Genomic DNA, 11,516 nt, shown 5'->3' with positions numbered 1-11,516 from the left:
ATGGTCTGAAGTCAAATTGACATTTTGAAATGAAATATTTTTTATTTAAAAAATCAATTAATCTGTTTTTTTATACATTTTCAAAATATTTTGATAAAGTTAGAGATATGGATATCGGCCTATAATTACCGTTGTGCAAGTTACAATTAGTCCTAACTTGGGCTATTTTCAATAAATTTTAATATTTTTTTTTTTGAACTGTTTTAAAAAATATGAGCAACAAAATGGCTATCTTGGAAATTTAATAAATTTATTTTCCTAAAAAAATTTTTGATAATTTTTTGAATTTTTGAAAAAAAAAATCGAATATTATGTTATTCAATCAGAATTTCCATACTTATTACTGTAAAAAAATTGCATTTAAATATATTGATTTTCCACGGGATACTAAGGGTGATACGGGACTTCTGGGACACACTGTATATATACCCATGTGTATTATATCTATCCCAAATATCCTGTCACTCGATATTTGACTCGTGTCTTATGAAGCGGTTTTTTATATTAAACGTCAAACTGTCAAACTTAAAATATTACACACGAATATTATGAATACCCGGCTGCCCTTCCCCCTTATCATAGTCTTATATCTGCAATTTGGCAATTGCCAAATATTATTGAGTTCGTTCGCCTAATCGCCTATTCCTGACTACTATTCCCTACTATTGTTTAATATACCTTTCATTTAACTACCTATGTTCATTAATCATTATATGTCGTGAGTAAACGGATACTATCCATTACAAGGTACTATAACGAATTTAAACGGGAAAAGTGTTGTGGATAAAAAAACCGAAAGTAATTTATTATTAACATATAACATAACGCATTTATTTTAAACATACAAAAAAGTGAAAAAAAAGTAAAGTTTTTCAACAATTATAACTACATACTATACGTTACCTACCTATTTAGAACTAAAAAATATGGCCACGGGACATGCGTTGATCAATTATAATGATATTATAGTAAAATATTATAGTTCGATAGAAGAAGTTCCACGAACAGTTTCCGAGAAAAAGTCTTCTATAAAGTTATCTAGTATACCTACCTATATAATATTATTATCAACAGTTTGTTATTGTACAAAAAAATATGCACACTTCATGGTTATGCACAATAAGTAAGTAAATATCTATGTACATATAATATATATTAAAATGTAAAAATATAACAAAATGTTGGTACACTTACGATTGGTCTTTTTTTACACCAACTTTTTTTTATATTTTTACATTTTGATATATTATATGTAGCTAGGTACATAGATATTTACTTACTTTTTGTGCATTTTTTTTTGTAACTACATACAATAACAAACTGTTGATAATAATATTATATAGGTAGGTACTAGGTAACTTTATAGTAGACACTTTCTTGGAAACTGTTCGTGGAACTATCTACTATAATATATAACTTTAGATAGGTACTACCTATAATTATTAGATATTGATCCCCACATGTTCTACGACCAAAATGTTCGAGCTCTCGCAGTAATAGGACATATTTAACGTCTTAAACATATTCTACACATTATAATAATAATAATATGTCTTAAACTCTTAATATTAATTTTTCATCGACGATAGAACTATTTTTCGTCATGTCTCGTGTGGCCGTGTCCATACGTACGGTGAACCTAAATAAAATAAAAAAAAAATATAATATTGTGTAAGACAATAGACGTGCTGGTAATAAATAAGCGGTGGCTTAGAGGTTAGGACGATATCCGATTATTAATTTAGTTATAATATAAAATGTTTCAATATAATACATTTTATTATATTAGAATCTCGGGCGACCAAGCTATCAGCTCGGGTTAAAAAATTTCTTAAAAAGGTCTTCTTGCTATTGTTTTTTATAGGGGCAATGTTTAAGCAATACATATACAATTTCGTTGCCATCGGCCGTGAAATTTGTGCCAATTAATTCCTAATTTTGCGCAAGCTTGTGAACATTGGTCATCATATTTTAAATTGTATATTATAATATATGGTTTAGAAATAAAATTTCGAAAATCCAATTCCAATGCACCTTGTAAGAAGTGTTTCGATTTCGATCAAAACCGGATATTTTTGAGCAAAAAAATAGGTAACCTAACCTTCATGTTAAAATTTCCGAAAATATTTCGGTTATTGCCCAAAGTTAATCGACTGATGTAGCGGGAATGTATATATTGATAACGCATCATATAGCAACATTATAGAGGTTCCTAGTTATAAACTTGCTATATATCATATATCCATCAAAATAGAAGTGAATCCGTTTTGGAAAACCTTAAAAATTTGATAAAAAAAATTGTTTTTCGACATAATGCCGTGCTTTGGGATCGGTAATCAATTAAAATTATTGATTAAATAATTATAATGATTCTGGTTTTAAATTTTTTTGTTTTAAAAATAAAGCCGCGGTTGACGATTCATTCAAGAAAAAATTGAATTATAAATACCCGTTGCCAAGGCCTAACCTGTGCCCTTATTAAATTTCGAGCATAACTCGAGAACACGAATTTTCCAGAGATCGACACCTGCTCTCACCGATGAATTCCTTTCATCAAAAACCTCCCATAATTATATAGACACAGAATTTTGAAGTCATCCTTATGGAGAAAAAATTATTATTGTCATTTAATTCTAAAGGGCATTATATCGTATTATATAATATAATAATATTTATAAATATTACTTTTTCCACGGTACAACTCAATTTGAGTTTTTATCAAATATTCTCTCATTCTATGTACTGTTTCGGTGAGGTTCATCAACTTTAACAAAAGCATTGTGTGCTCGTCTTTTGTTGCCACCAATGGTTGGCTGAAGAACGTGTCCGACATCTCGACATCTTTCACCAGTTTTTTCCGGACCAATCTATACGGCGAATCCAGAAAAATTATAAAATAAAGAATACTGCGTAAGTCAAGTGCCAATACGCAGAGGTGGGTAGTGGATGTCGCTCTGCTGTACAGTAGGTTACAAGTGGGTCGCTGTATAATGGATAGTATTAAATTTGAATTCAATGATACAATATCACTGTATAAGAAAAACGATTTAGAGCGGAGACGGTATGTCAGTGTCTAGGTATAAGGTATCTTATATACCTACTTATCTATAGTATTAAAAAAAAAATGACCAATAATAGGTATCTATAATAAATTCCAAAATAATCATATCACAATATCCATTGGGTACAACAAATCGTAATACTATTATAGATATAATATAATAGTATACTTTCGAAGTTTCAAGTACCCACGAATAATATTATACAGTATAATGTATAATGAAAAATTTGCACCCCTCCATTGAATATATTTTTTGTTTGATTCAACATATAATATAATATATAATACGTGGAATCTTGTTTTAAATTTTCAATCCTTAGATATAAAAGTTGAACATTTTATAAATTTTTAACTACAAAATAAATATTCAATTTTAAATTTGGTAAATTTTGTCAAGATTTTAACTTCAAATGCTTATAAAAAAAAAATTGTGCATATGTATTTGTAATATTTTTCAACTGCTATTGTAACAATGTGTCAGGAGCCCTGTATTAATTTTTTACACTTTTTGGCCCAATAGATAAAACTTTATTGATATTTATAGAAAAAAAAAACTAAAAAAATCGAAAACTTAAAAAAATAGTCAAATTATTTTCAAAATTTTATGGTATATAGAAAATGCTAATATAAACATTTAGTGAAATTTTCAAGTTTCTACAGTCATTCGTTTTTTAATTACAACAAAATAAGAAAATCGTTACGTAAGAAATCGAGTAAATACCAAATGTTGTAAAAATATGAATTTCAAACGCTCATAAAAATTTAATTTGAGTTTCTTATAGACATTTTTTTTTTTGATAAAGGTAGATTATCCTATAAGGAATCTTGTATTACATTTTAAAATCTTAGTTCTAAAAAGAAAAATTTTTACGAATTATTAACTCAAAATTAGCTCAAAACAAATCAAAATATTTTGAAAAATTTATCATGTAAGAAAATGGAAATATAAACAACCAGTGAAAATTTCATGAATCTACAGTCGTTCGTTTTAAAGTTACACCAAAAACCAAAATCAATTTTCTCGAAAACAGATTTTGCGTAAAATTTCCCGTTTTTCCTTAATTTTTCTTTTGTTTTTCACGGCGCTTTTAAAAACTATATGAAATTTCAAATTTTGACCTCCCGAATGCACCAACTAGTTTCACTTTCCCATCAAACAAGATACTGTTGAAGAGAATCGAAGCAGTTTTAGTGCCCCAAACCGTGATGACAGACACAAAAATAAAAAAATAAAAATAAAAAGGTGGGTAAGTGGATGTCGCTCTGCTGTACAGTAGGTTACAAGTGGGTCACTGTATAATGGATAGTATTAAATTTGAATTCAATGATATAATATCACTGTATAAGAAAAACGATTCTAAGCGGAGACAATTTGTCAGTCTAGATATTAGACATACCTATTATAGGTATACTTATCTATAGTATTAAAAAAATATTGACATATAATAGGTATTAATAATAAATTTCTAATTACCTAATCATATCATAATATCCATCAGGTAACGCGTTATACATCAACAACAAACCGTGGGACTATCATAGATATATAATAGTATACTTTAGAAGTTTCAAGTACCCACAAATAATATTATACAATCACAACAAAATATCTAAAATAGTTATTCCAGGTTTTTTAATATGTAATTTCGTCTAAATTTTAACTTAAAATTACTATAAAAATAAACTGTGCTTATGTATTTCTTAGAGTTTTTGGCATGTACGCCACCTTCCATCCTCGCCATAGAGTCGTCGACGCGTGAAAGGGCGCGTACAACCCATTCAGTCAGGCGTGTGTGTATAGTTGCCTATGATCCCGATTAGTAGGCATCATCAATACTATTCCAATTTTTTTGTATTTATTTCTCACTTCGCACCGATAAGTCTTGCATACAGTAATAATCACTTTATCTAAAAAAAAATCACCCAGCTAATGTTGAATCAAACGAAAAATGTATTATATTCCACTTACCCACCTTTTTATTTTTATTTTTTTATTTTTGTGTCCATCATCACGGTTTGGGGCACTAAAACTGCTTCGATTCTCTTCAACAGTATCTTGTTTGATGGGAAAGTGAAACTAGTTGGTGCATTCGGGAGGTCAAAATTTGAAATTTCATATAGTTTTTAAAAGCGCCGTGAAAAACAAAAAAAAAGAAAAATTAAGGAAAAACGGGAAATTTTACGCAAAATCTGTTTTCGAGAAAATTGATTTTGGTTTTTGGTGTAACTTTAAAACGAACGACTGTAGATTCATGAAATTTTCACTGGTTGTTTATATTTCCATTTTCTTACATGATAAATTTTTCAAAATATTTTGATTTGTTTTGAGCTAATTTTGAGTTAATAATTCGTAAAAATTTTTCTTTTTAGAACTAAGATTTTAAAATGTAATACAAGATTCCTTATAGGATAATCTACCTTTATCAAAAAAAAAAACGTCTATAAGAAACTCAAATTAAATTTTTATGAGCGTTTGAAATTCATATTTTTACAACATTTGGTATTTACTCGATTTCTTACGTAACGATTTTCTTATTTTGTTGTAATTAAAAAACGAATGACTGTAGAAACTTGAAAATTTCACTAAATGTTTATATTAGCATTTTAAATATACGATAAAATTTTGAAAATAATTTGACTATTTTTGAGCTCTTTACGGAAATTGTAAGTTTTCGATTTTTTTAGTTTTTTTTTTCTATAAATATCAATAAAGTTTTATCTATTGGGCCAAAAAGTGTAAAAAATTAATACAGGGCTCCTGACACATTGTTACAATAGCAGTTGAAAAATATTACAAATACATATGCACAATTTTTTTTTTATAAGCATTTGAAGTTAAAATCTTGACAAAATTTACCAAATTTAAAATTGAATATTTATTTTGTAGTTAAAAATTTATAAAATGTTCAACTTTTATATCTAAGGATTGAAAATTTAAAACAAGATTCCACGTAAATATTTAATTGTGTTACCAAAAACTCTAAGAAATACATAAGCACAGCTTATTTTTATAGTAATTTTAAGTTAAAATTTAGACGAAATTACATATTAAAAAACCTGGAATAACTATTTTAGATATTTTGTTGTGATTGTATAATATTATTTGTGGGTACTTGAAACTTCTAAAGTATACTATTATATATCTATGATAGTCCCGCGTTACCTGATGGATATTATGATATGATTAGGTAATTAGAAATTTATTATTAATACCTATTATATGTCAATATTTTTTTAATACTATAGATAAGTATACCTATAATAGGTATGTCTAATATCTAGACTGACAAACTGTCTCCGCTTAGAATCGTTTTTCTTATACAGTGATATTATATCATTGAATTCAAATTTAATACTATCCATTATACAGTGACCCACTTGTAAGTACTGTACAGCAGAGCGACATCCACTTACCCACCTTTCTTGTTTTACTTACACCTTAATTTTAATATCCCAAACTAATAAAAATAATATTTTTTATCATTATTTTTTAATAAAATTAATGCTGTGCCGTTCTACTCATATGTGTAAATAACACGCCTAGTAAAGAGTATACCTACATTGAAATAAATTTTCCTGTTATACTTTAATTACATTTAAACCGTAATCAAATATATACATAATTTATTTAATTTTAGATTCTGACCTTCTGATTTATACATGGAATTTTTATATTTACGATAAATATACCTACGTGGTATTAATATTAAAATATTTTTATTCGTTTTGAGCAATCTAAAGACATTTTCAATTTTCAATTTTTTTTAGATTTTGTTCTATAAATGAAAAATCATTTTTTCAGTATCGCTTAAGTAATTTTTACCTAAAAGAAACTTGAAAATATAATAAAAAGTTGTTCATAAGTATCGTTATAAATAGCAGTGAAAAAATATTAAAGATACATTGGCACAATTTTTTTTTTTAAAATCATTTTAAGTTAAAATTGAATTCCTAAAATTCATGAAAATCTGGAAAAATGTGCACATTATATTTTGGTACCAAGTTAAAAATGTATAAAATGTTCAACTTTTATAGTGGAGAATTTAAAGTTTAAGGTTTCTCATAAATAGTTCATACTGTAGCCAAGACATCTAACAAAATAATAATGGTGATCCATCAACACTAAGTATAGAAATGTTTATACTAGTTATTGAAAATAAATACACTAAAATCATATACATGATTCGTTTAATACTGTTTATCCATTTTGATTTTAATTTTTTTCTTTCATAGTTTCTATTTGGAAAGCTGAATAATTTATGTCCTGTCTGATAGGTATTATGACAATTCACTACACAACACATTTTTTTGCATTTTATTTTTTTATTATTATTCATTATGAATTTATGATTTAAAAAAAAAAAAATAATACAATTACTAGTAAGCAATGAATACTAACAAGTACAAATAACTTTTAGTTACGTATAAGTATAAAAATATTTAGAAAATACTAAATAGCAATGATAATATCATACATAATAATATGTTATATATTATGTATATGATTATTTTAATCAAAAATTATTATCAAGTAGGTAGTGTACTGTTTTTAATTGTCATTAACATAAATATTATATTTATTTATCAGCATTCAAATAAAAAAAATCACTGTATCCCATACACGTTAAGTAATTATGCGTTTTGATGTTCCCTCCTTTTAGTACAATATTTGTCCACGAAGCGCTATCGTACAGCTCGTGACCTCTGCTGTAGAGTATACCTATTCTTCACAGTTAACCTCGCAAAAAGTCGTGAAATTAAACGATTTATATAGCTCGTTAGTTGCCAGCCATTATTATAGTATAAATATTATTTTTCTAAGTATAATTTAATTTAAATGAACACATCCTTTTCAGTGAATTTCTCAATTACGAGGTACGGTCGGCTTCTACTGTGCGTGTATATACACAGCCATAGGCGGTCCCAGAATTTTACTTCAGGTGCAGCATATAGATGGCTAATTTCTAAATGTTAGGGGTATCGGAAATTTTCACGAAGTTAGATTTACTGAGTATCAATGAATCATAATTTACTTTAGACTATTATATAATATAAATGTTGAAACTAGCAAACTAGTAATTTCCTTTCCTCCGAAGTTGGTTTTTCTTCATATGATAATTATTAATTATAGATGTGATCGTGACTATAATATATAAGTACCGCTGTTAGCATAGCGTCGATCGGCGAACAATACGTCGTATCCCAAAAAATATCGATTTTGCGATTTATACATCAAAAAAAGCGGGGAAAAATAACACATGTTCTGATAAAACAACATCTTATCATTATTTAATTTCAAAGAGGTTAGAGACTAAATGGTAATATAAAAAATAGACGGCTATCAGCTAAACTTGATTTTATAAACACGTTTTAGTCTCTCCTGAAAATTTTACTTTTTTGAGATAGGTACGACATATTGCTCGCCGATCGACGATGGGGTCTTCTTCCCCTTAATCCTGGCTTTATAATCAGAACTACGAGCTAACAACTATCCCGCAGTGTTGGGTAAATTACTTTCGATAAGAAACTCAATTACGTTACTCATTACATTAAATATTTTTATTTCAATTACATCCGCGTTACCCGACATTATTTTAATCACGTTATGTTACTTTTTCATTGCAAAAGTAATGCGTAACGAATAGCTAATTTTTCAAAATTTAACGACAAATTCAGTCAATAACGAATATAATAAGTAGTAGGTATACTATTCTTATTATTTACACATACAGGCACACAGCTTAGAGTTTTCTTACGTTTCGGGTGTAGGCGCCACAACGGGTGTAGGTAATAAGAAGTCGTATCGGCAAATATGTACAATATACAATATTATATTTAGAAAGACCCCTCAGTCGGGGACTGACTATAAATCGTATGCGCCTATATAGTATAGAAACAACATCGCCGGACTACATTTTATTTTGACAGTTGTTCAGAAAACGATTGTCATCGAGTTGGGGATATTAATGCTCGGTCGGCGCCGCCAAGTGACCTCGCATTAGCGACGTCTGCGTGTACAGGTAGATAGACGTACAATATACCTATCATGTATGGGCGTGTGAGTTGTAGCCTGAAGTTATCTGTAAAAATAACATAGTATATATGTACAAAGATGTATGTTTTGTTCGTAAAATACAAAGAGAAAAATATTTTATTATCACTAAACACGATTTTATGTAGGTATTTCTTAAAACTATATTACTACTCATTATTTAGCCAGCCTTACTAAAATATAATTATCAAACAGTTCAATTTACAGGTAGATAGACGTAAAATATACCTATCATATATGTATTTTGACAGTTGTTCAGAAAACGATTGTCAACGAGTTGGGGATATCAATGCTCGGTCGGCGCCGCCAAGTGACCTCGCATTAGCGACGTCTGCGTGTACAGGAAGATAGACGTACAATACACCTATCATGTATGGGCGTGTGGGTTGTAGCCTGAAGTTATCTGTAACAATAACATAGTATATATGTACAAACAAGTATGTTTTGTTCGTAAAACACAGGGAGGAAAATATTTTTTTTATCACTAAACACGATTTTATGTAGGTATTTCTTAAAACTATATTACTACTCATTATTTAGCCAGCCTTACTAAAATATAATTATCAAACAGTTCAATGTACAAAAACATTTTATCAACTTAATTAATATTATAATATAATAGGTTCTTATAATTTATGTCAATTATTGAAATAGTTTCTATTTTATTGCTTTATTAGTAAAACAATCGTAATGGTACGAAAATAAAAAAGAAATCAAGTCAGTTTTTAATTAATTTTGATTCATGTTCTATGCTAACAATAGAAATAAATCTCATTAATTGATAAATATTGGACCTACATAGTACGCAAACTATAACTCATGTCTAGGGCGCGGATTTTTATGTAAATACATATTTTTATTGAATGCAGATATCTTCGTTCTGATTAAAAATAATCACGTTTCATAACACCCTGAATAAAATGACACTTTTTTATGTTACATATTTTCAAATATTTGGATGTAAATAAGTACACATTTTTAAATATTTTACTAAGGCCGGGTTGCATAAACGTTCTGTAACGACTTACAGATCTGTAAGTGCGTTAATAGCTCTGTAAATAAAATTAGGTCTTGCTTGAACGCTAGTAAAGTTACCGGCTCTGTAAATTATCGGCTATCGGACCTGTAAACTGCAGATAGGATTTTGCATCTATAATTACTTACAGATGGGTAATATTATTAGAATTATAAGAATAACACATGGTTTATTATGGTTTAATTTATTTGGTAACCACGGTTATTAATAATTTAATATTTATTTATGCAACACTAGCATAGTTTACACATAGTTTACACAATCATTAAAACCTTACAAGGCCGGTAAATTACAGAGCTGGTAATAAATGTACAGACTGTTCTTTATGCAACCCGGCCTAAGAAGTACAAATTTTGCAAATATTTCATATTTTATAAATGTAGACCCACTTATTACATTTCCATAATTCTATTGGAAATTTTGTTTTATCGGTTTTTCGACTTTATCGACATAATATTATTCTACTATACGATATTTTATTTTCTGTCAGAATTCAGTTGATCAAAAAATTCAACTTCCAAAAATATTTAAATGTAACAATTTGTAATAAATAGACCAAGTTTACTTCTAAGTAAACCGAAATTATCGTAAACGGAGCACTGCAGTTTAATAATATAATAATATTGAATATTACAAACGTCGATACAATTTAACAATTCAATAAGGCGAATACTAATTACTAATTTATTTTAAATATGACCTCAACACTATAGTAATAATGTGCTATCTTCAGACTTTGGTACTTAAACTAAAAAACACATTCATGTATAAAACGATTAAAATGCAGTTAACACATTAAAATATCGTGACAAACCATCTACTGGGTATAATAATACGACATTCCTGTGGCAATGCAATTAAACCGAAAACTTAGTACTAATCATTATAAACATTCCACGTTTATAGTGAGTCCATAATATCGTCTTAATAGTTATTTGATCTGGATATTGTTAAGTTTGTTTTTGAACGAAAATCTAACATTTTTAAATATTTAATGACAATATTCACGTTTACAATACTTTGCATTTCAATTTTGGTCAGCCATCGTTGATGTTGTTCCGTCTCGACGAATCTATATTGCCTGTCACTTTGTTCATATTATATACTTATTTGTCATTTAACTTAAATAATATATTTTTTATGTAAGTCTTATATAATTTATGATAAAAAAATTACCAATTTACAGGTAAAACTGTTCGGTAAATTACTAAAAAAAAAAATGTTCACGTAAACTCCAATTCTCTAATAATTAATAATATTATTTTAGATTTTGAGCTGAGCGATGTAGGTATTGATTTTACAACGATATTTTTTTTTTTTAAATTGTATTTTTATTTTTTTTTGTGTTTGTGGCACGATACGTATAA

The sequence above is a fragment of the Acyrthosiphon pisum genome, chromosome A2, assembly GCF_005508785.2.
Source record: "Acyrthosiphon pisum isolate AL4f chromosome A2, pea_aphid_22Mar2018_4r6ur, whole genome shotgun sequence".
In the NCBI taxonomy this organism is placed as follows: domain Eukaryota; kingdom Metazoa; phylum Arthropoda; class Insecta; order Hemiptera; family Aphididae; genus Acyrthosiphon; species Acyrthosiphon pisum.
The sequence above is the reverse complement of the archived record's forward strand: the minus strand, read 5'-3'. Positions refer to the sequence as shown.